The following is a 13416-nucleotide window of genomic DNA, read 5'->3' as shown; positions in this document are numbered from 1 at the left end:
TGCGAGGATGTAGTCTTGTCAAATGCAAGTTCTACCAGAGAAGAATTTGGACACTGACATTCACAAAAGGAAGAAGATATGAAGGCACGGACTAAATGACCATCTGCAAGTCCAGGGGAATTGCACTTTGCCAAAGTCATGACACTGGATATATCATAATAAAATAGATTTCTTTTTTTTTGAGCTACCTAGTCTCTGGGTTATTGTAGAAACTGGTAAAGTATTACTTTATTAAAAGAAAACTAAGATAGTATTAAATTTGAAAAGTCAGTAAAAGAAGTTGCTAAATAAGTAATGTATTAATACCATTATAGTAACTATGTAGTAGAAATTAATTTTCTAGACTGTAAGGAGCTAGAAACTTATTTCTCAGAGAAATAGAGTGACCCAACAAATACCTGATGCATACAAACATACTGAATGCAGAGAGAGAGAGAGAGAGAGAGAGAGAGAGAGAGAGAGAGAGAGAGAAGGACACACACACAGAAGCCTAAAGTCAAATGGGAATGGCTTTTATGATTGGAGGCAGGGATTTAAACATTAGGAGAAATTACAATGGTGATGATGGTGGTGATAACAGCTTCTTATATTGACCCTCTTTGGTTAATGCACAGCCTTAAGTGTACTTCTCTGTTTTCAGGGTATTTTTTCTGCTATGGTTGTGAATCTGAAGCTCAGAGAAGTTAAGTCCTTTATTCACTGACACTCTCACAGCTAGAATTTTCAACATAAATGTATCTGAGCTCAAGCTTAAAACTTCCATGAGCCAACAGAATTGTGTGGACACCTGCTGTTTCTGCAATGGGTGATGGATTTGTTCAAAGGATCAACCAACCTCAAGAAAGGTTATTTCTGTTCCATATGGCTCATCAAAGCTCCCGTTCTATATTAGACCTTGAAATCTTTTGATAGTTCTGAAATTCATTATAGTCCATCATGCTATCCTGGAGACTTTGGCACTTAAGTATAAATACATTCCTCTGGCCTAAATATTTCAGATTATTATGAATTTGCTTTTGTCCCTCCTGAAACGTTGCTCAGTCACATGGAGAGAAGCTCACATTAGACTCTTCCTAATCCTCACAGTTCTAAAATAGAAGGAACTGTTGCTAAGGTCTCTCCAAGGTCATAGCCAAATATATGAAACAGTCAGGAGGGCCACATATTGATTTGCATAAAATATGCCCAAAATTTGCATTCAAATGGATTTTAATCTGCATAAAAGTCTATTATTATGTCTTAAGAGTATAAATTTTCTAATTGTTCTTCATTTCAAGCTGTCATTTATTTTTCTGTGTGTAGCCACACCCCCTCACTTTTATCAGTCCTTGCCAGGATCTCTACATTCTGTGGAAAGCCTTCTTCCTGATGTAACCAAGGCATACTGAAGATTTGGGCATCATTTACATGGAGAGCTCACCCCAGGAATTCCCCATCATTTTCTTTATTTAGTGTTTGTGCTTGCATGCATGCGTGTGTGTGTGTGTGTGTGTGTGTGTTTGTGTGTGTGTGTGTATGTGTTTTGGCATGCAGCCAGAAGACAACTTTTGGGAGCCTATTTTCTCCCTATACACTTGGATCCAAGGATTGAACTTTGATCCTCAGGCTCATGCAGCAAGCTTCTTTACCCATTTTTCCATCTTGCCTGCCTTGACCATCCATTCTTTTTCACCACCAGAAAGTCCATTACAAGCTTATCTTCCTTTATCTGACAAATGCTCGTTCTCCTTAGTGATTGCTTTCTATTGCTGACAAAGATAAATGGTACAGACAGGGCGACAAGGCAGACTTTAAGGTTAGGGAAATAAAAGAAAGACAATGAACTCAACTCTTACACACCAAATCGGGGTGAATTTTCGGTGCAGGATGAAATGGGGGAAATTGCTGGTGATATTATGGGATGTTGATTGGTAAGATTATGCCCTGTATATTCTTCCTAGGAAAGTTGGACTAAATTCTCTAATAGGAAACAGTAGTTCTAACCTAAAGACTGTTTTTCTACAATGGCTCTCAGATCTTCTACTGTTTCTCAGTAGTCCATCTGGGAAGAGCCTGGAGGATAGAAAAAGAATTTATGATCATAAGTTTTCTAAAATTGTTCTGTGGAAAGGGCTGCCATGACTATAGTATCAGGAACAAACCTAATCACATTTAGGTAGGCTAAAGATCTCAGTCCATCAGGTAGAAGTATAATCATTGGCAATTTTATTTACAGATATCTTATCTTATGCCTTTGTCCTCCCTTATAGTACCCCTCTTCTTTAACACTTGTGGTCTGTAGGGCTTCCTATTTTTATTTTATTAATGCAGTAGATGGGGAAAATCCCATGATGTCATTCAAGTCATAGCATCTGTCAGGTATGGAATTCAAAGAAAGTAGCTGCTTTTCAACACAGTGTACATTATAAGATTACTTTATGAAAGTACCTATCAATTAACTCTGATTGGGAGATGGTTCACTTTAAATATAGAAGAAAGATCTTGCATCTTCCTCCCCCCTAGTTTTCAAAAGAAAATCTTTAAACTTTATTCTTTTAACCTTTTTTATTGCTTTATAAATAGTACCATTCAAAATTTCCACTTCCTCCCCTCCTCCCATTACCCTCTCACCCTCCATTCCCCCTCTCCCCTCTCCCTTCAGTCCTAAGAGAGGGCAGAGTACCCTGCCCTGTGGGAAGTTCAAAGCCCTCCCCTCTCCATCCAGGCTTAGGAAGGTATGCATCCAAATAAACTAGGATCCCCAAAAGCCAGTACATGCAGTAGAGACAAATCCCAGTGACATTATCACTGGCTTCTCCACCTGCCCCCATTGTCAGCCACATTCAAAGGGTCCAGTTTGATCCCATGCTAGTTCATTCTCAGGCCAGCTGGATTTGGTGAGCTCCCATTAGATCAGGCACACTGTCTCAGTGGGAAGACCTTTCGTGGTCCTGAATTTCTTGCTTATATTCTCCCTCCTGCTCTTCAACTAGACCTTGAGAGCTCAGTCCAGTGCTCTGATGTGGGTCTCTGTCTTTATCTCCATCTGACGAAAATTCTATAGTGGTATTCAAGATAGTCATCAGTGATGCTATGGGGCAAGGCCAATTCAGGTACTCTCTCCTCCACTGTCTGCTGATCTTCATAAAGCAATGATTTTGTATGATATCTAGAGTGGAGTAACTGTGTTGAGTCAATGGTGAAACATTGGGAGGCATGAGATGCTTTATGGTTTAGTTCTTCCATTCTATGGGGAGGTTAACTCTTGTGTGGTTGAGGGTCCTCATGCTTACAAAATGGATAATACAGAATTGTAGCATCATTGGATTTTATGAGGAAATGGCATATGAACAGCCTTTAAACACTTCCTGTGCATAGAGAACCACCTGAAGAGCACAAGCAATCATAATTCAATAGCCTTTCTGGCTTCTCCCTGATTCTAAATATCCTACTTTATTATGATGAATAGATTTTTATTAAAACCTCATTAAGTCATGCAGAATGTTTTAATTAATTAGAAACTTTAGCTAGGTATAGGACTGCAGGAAGAGTGATGTGTGAACGATGGTTGCAAACACTTCTGAGTTTTCCTCATTCTATTCTGCAGGTTAAGTGTTACTTCCTTTATCTTAAAATTCTCATAACATATGGTGAATGTACCTGTTCTTCAGGGATGACAGTCATGTCTGCAGCAATCTGATCCTTAGGTTGTCTAGTCTTTGCTTTGTGATGTTTCTGAGAACAAGACAAAATGAACATCTGTTTCTTTATACAACTACTGCCTTTTTGTTGGTTTTTTCCTTATTAATTCTCTATAGTTTCTTTTCTTAATAGATGACACAGTCATGCTCACAGCATTTACCCTTGCATGTCCATATCTTCAGAAAAATGTTCCATGCCATTACAGTGTATAGGAGCCATCCACCACATTCCATTGTCCACTGCAGACTCTTGGTTTCTTTTTTCTCCCATTCTAGGATATTCTGCTAATCATTTGCCGCATTAATTCTACATTCCTTTAGATATTCCTACATAAATAAAGAAAAAAAATCAAAAATCATGTCTTTGTTATTTATACCTATTTGCTCCTTGCAAAGCCACATAAAAGTTTTGTCTTCTATGTATAGGAGTGGTTGAAAATTTTGCCATACTTTCTAGATTTAGACACTAAATTAAATTTGAGTGCATAAGATAAAGGTTTTTTTTTTGATGATTTGGACACTGTCATGCCTATTTATAACTTTAAATAAATCAAATGATCAAAATTGGCTTTTATGCCCATGGAGAATTTGAAGAGTGTGCCAGTTTTATTTCTTTTCTTCACAAATGCCAGCCTCTTTTATTTGTAATCTTTTGGAAGAACAAAGTGACTAACATACATGCCAATCTTTAATATAAACAGTTCAAAGCATCTCAAAACAAGCAGATTTACATCTCAATTGTTGTAATAATTCTGAATGCTTTGTTTGCTTTTGCATATGTGATACTGTTAATTTCTTCTGCTAAACTGAAACACAAATGTAAAAGGGGTTATCAAGAAGTAACCGCTGTCATACAGCCTCTCTGTAGACAATTTGGGCACTGTTCCAACAGATCATAATTTGCAAGGTAATAGCTCTGCTTCCACTTTTCCCAGCTGTTCTTACTAGTGGGGACAGCTGTGATTGTTACACTTGGAAACTTCATCCTTGGCAGAGCTGGAGATGCAGTCTGAAAACATGGTTTTTTGTTTATGAGTTTCTTCTGCATGGCAAACTTATGCTGGGAATCAAAAAGGAGCAACACATTGTTATCTGGTTGACAAGAAGACCTATGAGAAACTGGAGGCAGTCAATCACACTAAATACTCACACCTTTGAATATCCTTTAGAGTGAGCCATTTGTGTCATACTTTTAAAAATCCCTTTGTCTTCTAAGAATAAAAGAAGAAGAAAGAAAAAATGTATTTTAGGGCATAAACAGATAACCAAATTAGTACTCTGTCATGAGAGTCAAGAGCAACTCAGAACTTCCTGCAACATTCTCTTGATAGCCATTTCTAGTCAGAATTCAAGTTCCTTTTGTAATGGACACCAAATGAGGAAGACATCTGGATTTGATTACAAGTGTCTACAGTACAACAATGCCTGTGCTAAGTTTTTCTTTATTTGAATCCTAGCCACCAACAGGACAAACGGGCAAAAACTGGCCTCATTAGAATCAAGTTCTCCCAGCTGATTCTGGGAATAATTAATACTCAGCATGAACACATTTTCCTAAATGATCAAAAGTAGAAGAAAGTTGATTCAAATCTGAGTATCTTTTTTTTTTTTTTGATTTTTCGAGACAGGGTTTTTCCATTTTTTTTTTCTTGGGTTCCTGTCCTGGAACTAGCTCTTGTAGACCAGGCTGGCCTCGAACTCACAGAGATCCACCTGCCTCTGCCTCCCGAGTGCTGGGATTAAAGGGGTGCACCACCACCGCCCGGCTAAATCTGAATATCTTTCTAATTGTAATAATATTACATTGAGGAATAATTGCTATGAAGTAAAACATAAAATGGCTTTAGCCAACTTACCTGAAGTTAGATACCCAACTTCAGGAGCATTATATATCACTCAGTGCAGTTATCTTACGGTAGTTTTATTTTATATTCTTATATTTTTTCCAAGGACTTTTTATGTTTTAAACTATTTGCTTATCTTATTTCAAAATAGTCCAATCTTCTCTTCCATTAGAATAGCAGAAATCTTGAATAGAAATTTCTTATAAAATGAAACATATTCTAAATTCAAACATGCTGGACACTGCTAATGACTTCTTGTGTTTTTTTTTTTCATTTATTTTTCTAGACTTTTGGCCTTAGAACACTCAAACTGAAGTTTGAGAATCTTCCTGAATGCCAGTTGCTTATCCACTCACTGAAGATATTTCAATTTGCATAAAGCTGACATTCCATCAAATTCTAGCCTACCTCCTATCAAGGACATTTTTTCTTAAAGTGATTTTCCCTTTTGGTTTTGGTTTCTACTGGTGCAATTTTCTTGGCTCAGTCACTAAGGTTTTAAATCTAGGTCATAATTGCCTGTCAACTTCTTTCTAGGCTCTGTGCTCCTTAAGTACCAGAATTGCCATTCTTTATTCTCCTCTGCCTGATGCAGCTTCTGCCACACTAGAGTTGTTGAATAAACATTTTTAGAATAAATGAATATATATATTTTAACCTTTACTTGCTCTGCTACCCTTCTTAAGACTAAAGAAATTGAATATGTGATCAAAGTGTTTGAATGCAAAAATAAAAATGTATATTGAAAGAGCAATCTTTGGGTCCCAGTCCCACCCCATCTGTACAGCCCTACCTTCCACAAAAACTTGGGCAACTGTGGTCATCAGTTCTTTATGCTGACTTCCAGTTTTATTTGTTAGGTTTAATATATTCAAAACTGTACACCAATGTTCTTACTTTGCATGTAGCAAATGCAAATTATCTCATAATGTTTTAACACTTGTGTGTTCTTTGAAGTATTTGGAAGATAAATATTGTTACATTTGTATACAAATTTTAAAGTCAAAGCATTACTTGTGGAATTGAATCTTTCCTTCTACTGTTCAGTTGTGCATGGCTGCAAGCAACCTAATCTGCTGAGTCTTCTTGCCAGGAATGGGCATAGTTATTACTTTAGTTTAAACCCCATGAGGTATTGACACCATTTATTAACCATTTGGGATATGTGGTGTGACTAGGAATAAAGGTTTCTTCACTTACAATCTTAAATGGCATCACTTTGTACAGGTGAATTGTCAGATCTGATTGCTGGCTTCAAATTCACAGTGATGCTACTTTCAAGCTGTTTCAAGCTGAAGGGTGATACTTGAGGACCCAAATTTGTAGTAAGTTGTCAAGACTAATTATCCAAATATAATTCTCTTTTATCCATAAAAATATTAGTTACCATTTCACTTACTATGTATAAGGCTGAACATCTCAGCTGAAATTTTTCTTTTTTTTTGCATGTATGGAATGCTAATACCGATTTTATTAAGTTTTGTCCCATTTTATTGAATTACATGAAAGGATGCTTTGAGATCTAAAAATGCTATGTAAATGTCAAATAGTGCTATATACGTGCTGAAAACAATATAGATGTTCAAACTGAAGCTCTCCAAATTATCACCGAACATGTCAGTTTATTGAGAGCTTAATTATCTATGTTTTAAAGGTTGATATTACTAACATAATTTTACTATTTTCCTTCTTTGGACATGAATGCCTAAACGTCATCATTAGGGATGATTGTGTGTGATTGAGTTTGTATGTGATGTGTTGAATAGTGAAAGAATATTCTCACAATCTTTTCCTGTACATATATGTAATTAGAAAACATTCCCCTGAATTCTCTTTCAACAAAATAAATAATTCTTAGACTGTTTATCTTAGTTATCTTTCCCATTTATTTCTTCTCTGTGTAGTGAAAGGACTGTATTGATTCCTAAATCCTTTCTAGCTTTAAAGCCGATTCCATTGTGATCTATAGAACTATCTCCAAGTTCTCCTTGTACCTTTGAAGTTTCTGGTCACATCCCACTGAACTGAATCACACACTGATGACTACTTGTCCAGTGGTAAACACTACCTTTAAAGATTTGTTCAAGGACATTTTATAATAAAAGTTAAACTTAAATTCTATATCAAAGCTAAATGAAAATCTTTATTTGAAATTAAAAAAATCAAAACATGTTTTAAGAAACAGTAAGTAGCCAATTAGCAACTAAATATCTGTGGTATATAGAAAATAATTTTAGAATATTGTGAAAAATAACATAATAGTATATACAAATGTACACATTTAATCAAATACTAAGTTATTTATATCTCCATTTTTGAATTCTTACGGATTTGAACTTAATGATTTTTATTGAAATTATAACTTGTGTTCTAAAGTTCATCCAGTTGATTTATTTTTGAGGAATTCTAAACATTATATCAGTGAAATAAATGTTGGAGAGAAATACTACATCATAAAATGTCTTATTTTATTTTTAAACAAGATGCACCAGCCTCCTGAAATCTAGTCCCCAACTTAGGTAGAGACTCTGTGCTCAACCACAGGTCATTCCAGCCTGAAGACTAGAGAACAGAAAACAAGGGAAAAACCACCCATTCAACAAACTCAGAAATAGGCCTAGATCTATAAATACCCTACCCAATGCCTAGATGCCAACATAAGAACACAATCAACAGCAACAATGATAATATGTCAGCATCAGAGTCCAGATAGCCCGCCACAAAAATCCCTGAATACTCCAAAACAGCTGAAGCACAAGAAAATGACCTGAAAACTAACTTTATGGAGATGAGGGAGATCATTAGAATGGAAATGAATAAACTCCTTAAAGAAATCAAAGAAAAGACAATTTGAGAAAATTAATAAATTCCCTAAAGCCCAGAAAGCCAAGAAAATAAAGCAAATAAAAACAATTGAAGAAAATTAATAAAACTGTACAAGACCTGAAAATTGAAAGAGAAGTAAAAGAACCCCACAGACTGAGGGCATTCTGGAGATGGAAACTCTAGGTAAGTGAACAGGAGCCATAGAAGTAAACAAACCAACAGAATATAAGAGATGGAAAGGAGAACTTTAGGCATTTAAGATATGATAGAAGAAATAAATGTCAGTCAAAGAAAATGTTAAATTTAAAAATTTCCTGACACAAAACATCCATGAAATCTATGACACTGAAGAAATTATCGTAAAAGATTAGGATTAGCAGAAGACAAAGAATCGCAGCTCTAAGGCCCAGAAAACATTTTTTGAGCCAAAATGAATTTTATTTTTCACCTTAAGAACTGATTTTCTTACATATTTAGTCACAATCATGGAAAAGAACATAAGACAGTATTCAGTCTTCTAGTATCAGTTTTTATTGCCTACAATCTATCATTCCCCAACTTATTAAACATTTTTAACAAAATCATTGAAGAATATTTTCCTACCATGAAGAAGGAGATGCTAACAAAGGTAAAAGGAGCATGCACAACACCAAATAGATTAGACCATTAAAAAATGTCCCTTTGCCCATAATAATCAAGACACTGTTTTAGTCTAGTGGTAGTGAGAACAAATCACACCGTTCAACAAACTCTCATGTTAGAAGCTTGCTGGAGAAAAAGGGATGGGGGTGTTGGAAAGGAGAGGTGCAAAGGTTTGTCTGCCTCTTCAGAGGAGAAGCGGAAAAGGGAGAGGGATGGGCGGAGCTCACTTAGCACATGCACAGAGACTACACAGTGATGTAGCAGCCGTAGGATCCTGGGTTGGCCAGGTATATGCCTGAATGCTGTCAATGCATATGCTCAGGGGATTCTTTCAGAGACTACAGCTTTGGACCCAGGAGGTAAACAAGCATGATATGTGAAATGCTAGAAAGCTCATGAGTGTAGGGAGTGACTGTGGTTAGTGATGTATTTGCTAGGTCCCAAAAGGCAGCCCAGCTAGCATAATGCCTGAATGCTGACAAACATCAAATATAGAGAACAAAGAAAGACTATTAGAAACTGCAAGGGAAAAGCACCAAGTAACATATAAAAGCAGACATATCAGAATTATACCCAACTTCTCAATCATAACTCTAAAAGTCAGAAGTTCTTGCAAAGACAGATGTCCTGCAGACTCTCAGAGACCACATATGCCAGCCAAGACTTTCAGGAAAATCTTTCAGCTACCATAGATGGAAAAAATGAGATATTCCATGATAAAGTAAAATGTAAAGAATATATAGCCACAAATTCAGCCCTATAGAAAGTACTAGAATAAAAATGCCAACCCTAAAAGTTTAATTACACTCATGAAAACACAAGGGAAAAAACTCAGACAAGCAAAATCAAAGGAAGGAAAGCAAACACATACAGTACAACCAACCACTAACAAAACAACAGTAATTATCAATCACTCCTCATTGATACCTCTCAACCAACTCAATTCACGAATTAAAAACATAAAACAGACTAACATAACTTATGGAAAACAGGACCTATCCCTTTGCTGCATACAAGGAGCACACCTCAACATCAAAGATAGGTATTACCTCAAAGTAAAGGATTGAAAAAAAATATTTTTCAAGCAAATGGACCTAAAAACCAAGCTGTTGTGTCTATTATAATGTCTTAGTGTGCCAGTGTGTGACAATGTCTCTTGCTCTCTGAATATTGTCCAGCTGAGGGCTTCTGTGTCCACTACCATCTTCTAAAAAGAGAATCTTACCTTGCAGTGTTTGAGTGATGAACCGTGCTTAGCAATTAGGAGCCATTTTATTGCTATGTTCTTTTAGCAGAATAATGCTAGTAGATTTTTCTCTAGGATTCATGTTATTGGCCAGGTATGGTTTCCATCTCATAGTGTGGACCTTAAATCCAACTTAGAAAGTACTTGGTACCATAACATTTCTGCCACTGGTATTAGTACCAGCTTTTCCCGTGGGTACTTCTGTTGTTTGTAACAGGCTTTTCGGCTGGATCCAGTTAATGATTACTTTTCTTCTCTGTTAGTCTGCATAGTGCCTTCCAGGCCCATGGATGGTGGCTAGCATGGGTGAAGCATCTAGATGGGAACCAGCTTGATTTACCCATATTCATTGTTATAAGTGAGGGATGTCTTCAGTGCTAGGGCTTTATTTTCAAGTTGTGGGGGGTAACCAATTGTCTTCGGAATATTCTGTAATTTTGGATGTTGCTTGTGGAATCCTTTTGGACAACAACCCAAGAAGATATTAATTAACTTTGTGGGATAATGCTTTTAGGCACTGTCAAGATTTGTTAACGCATACTGGCTTAATACCATGCTGATTGGCCAGTAACCAGGCAGAAATTATAGGTGGGACAACCAGACAAAGAGAATTCCTGGAAGAGGAAAGACCAGATTCAGATGCCATACGGATGCAGAGGAAGCAAGATAAGAATGCTGCACTGATGAAAGGTACCAAGCCAGTTGGTTAAACATAGACAAGAATTATGGGTTAATTTAAGTTGTAAGAGCCAGTAAATAACAATTCTGTGCTAATAGGCCAAATTGTTTATAATTAATATGAGCCTCTATGTGTTTCTTTGGGACTGAATGGATGTGGGACTGGGTGGGACAGAGCTTCTGCCTACAATAAAACATTTTGGGCACTGGAATTTTAATTTTGGCATAAGATACCTGTTTTATTTGTTTCTTTTGGCAGCACATATACCAAAATTGGAACAATACCGAGAAGATTACATGACCTCTGTGCAAGGATGATACACAAATTCATGAAGTGTTTCATACTATAAAAATGAAAAAAAAATATTGATTTGGGACATTTCTCCTTCATTATATTATGACTGAATTTAAGTTCCTTTTATATGTATATGCCAAAGGTTCTCAACACCCATGGGGATTGTTGAACAAGCCTTTCATCTGGGTCTGACGTTAGATATTCTACATATCTAATATTTATATTATGATTCATAAAAATAGCAAAATTGCAGTTATTAAGTAACAATGTAAATAGTTTATGGTTGGGTGTTGCGGGAGGTCCTCCCACTCCTCCAGCCTATCACCGCTGAGGTACCAGCCCACTGGGGCGTGGTTTCTCTCCCTTTAAAAAAGCGGCCACTTCCCTCTGCTCGCTCTCTTCACTTCCTGCTCCACCAGCGACTAGACTCCTTTCCTGGTTGCAAAGAGGGCTGTTGCCTGGGACAGTGATCTGTAAGTTTTTTCCCCTTTAAATAAATACCACCCTAATAATCATAACCCCGAATTGGTGTGGCATTGTTTGTGACTTACGCCTTCATTTTGGCACCCAACGTTTGGTTTTAGAACCTCTCCTTTCCCCACTCGCAGCCGCGAGTTGGGCTTGGCGGCCCCAAGTTCGGCTTGGCGGCTGCGGGCTTTGCGGGCGCAAGTTCAGCTTGGCGGCCACGGGCTTGGCAGGCTCTAGTTCGGCTTGGCGGGAGCCCTCCCCTTCCTCAGCTGCCAGCTGCCTTGGACTCCCCACGTGGATTTAAACTCCACAGGCCCGCTTAGTCTCTGGCCACGTGGTTTGCTCTTTTCTGAGTCATTTTTAAATCTCCCTTGCAAGTACAGCTCTTAAGTGGCAGGAACCAGAGCACGTGGTTGCTGAAAGCTGCAACCCCTCAGGGTGACTCTGTCACGTGGAGGCATAAGCGGCTTCCAGATTACTCTTCTCTACCCCTGGATTCTGGGTTTCTGGTTCCGTCTCAGGAATTGATTTAATTACATTTACTTTGTTGAGAAACTTGCATTTTCCAGTTTTTAACATCTACTAAGGCACTGAAACAAGACCATGTTTTCACCGCGACTCTGCAACAGCGCCACCTGCTGGATAATAGGTAATATTGCAGTTTTTGTTTCTAACGCAAATTTTACTGCTTTGTTTTCACTAATACAATGGATTAGTAAATTTATATTTACTAATACAATGAATTACATCATACAAGGTTTATATGATTATGGGGATACCTTAATTTGCTTGTTACTAGCCTTCAGTTTTCTTTTCCATATTCTATCATTAAGGAAGATTATGGCACTACTAAGAACGATTGAATCTTTACGTACTAATAATGAACAGAAGAATATGGCACTCCTAAGAATGATAGAATCTTTACGAACTAATAATGAACAACTAATTGACAGGATTAAAATTATTGAAAATCAGAGGTTATCTGAACAAGTGGATACTATGAGAGACAAAATTGATTCCATATCCAAGGGTATTAGAAAGTTACCTGAAAGGGTTCAGGCTGTTGAATTTGACGTTCAGACTTTATCACAAAGTTTTGATAAGGTAACAGACAGAATGTACCTCCAAGATGGGAATCTACATGATATACAAGAAAAGTTTAAGGAGGACATGTTATCTTTGAAGGAAAAAATTAAAGCTTTGGAATCACAGGTGCAGAATGGGGACCAAAAAATTGATACCTCAGTGAAATCACTGGAAATATATACAGGTCAGGAGATTCAGGATTTAAGAGAGACAATGATAAAAAGATTTGAAAAGATTGGGGAAATTATTGCAGCTGGTGAACAGAGTAAGGAGGCACAAGGACAGGATATAAGGCCTCCACCAGCTATTAGAACTGGCTTACCCAGGGTTCTAGCGACATACCCTATAATTAATTCTGAAAAAGCATCAACTTCTAAAGGCTCAAAGAGAGTCAGAGAAGCTAGATGGACGCCAATAGCAATGAATGATCTGAAAGAAATTAAGCAAGCTGTTGTTAATTTTGGCTTGCACAATGCATATGTAAAGGAAATGATAAGGACTTGGGCTTCTAATGCTAGAGCTACTCCCCATGATTTCCATCAGTTAGTGTCTGCAGTTTTAGATAATGGACCTTCCTTGATGTTCGGAATTTATTTCAGAGAAGAATCCAAACATATGGAACAGCAAGGAAGAGCAAAAGGTATTGAGGTT

At 37.2% G+C, this 13416-nt stretch overlaps 1 non-coding gene across 1 annotated transcript; it reads left to right on the top strand.

Moving 5' to 3' along the window:
- Positions 1-11162: 11162 nt before the first annotated feature.
- On the top strand, positions 11163-11265 carry LOC121462452. The gene has a single exon (XR_005976316.1). It is a non-coding gene; the product is annotated as a U6 spliceosomal RNA (small nuclear RNA).
- Positions 11266-13416: the final 2151 nt, after the last annotated feature.

Source organism: Microtus oregoni, unplaced genomic scaffold (genome assembly GCF_018167655.1).
Source record: "Microtus oregoni isolate MIOR12 unplaced genomic scaffold, Mior012 000024F_ref0000369, whole genome shotgun sequence".
NCBI classification, from domain to species: Eukaryota; Metazoa; Chordata; class Mammalia; order Rodentia; family Cricetidae; genus Microtus; species Microtus oregoni.
This window is presented reverse-complemented; position numbering and strand designations above follow the sequence as displayed.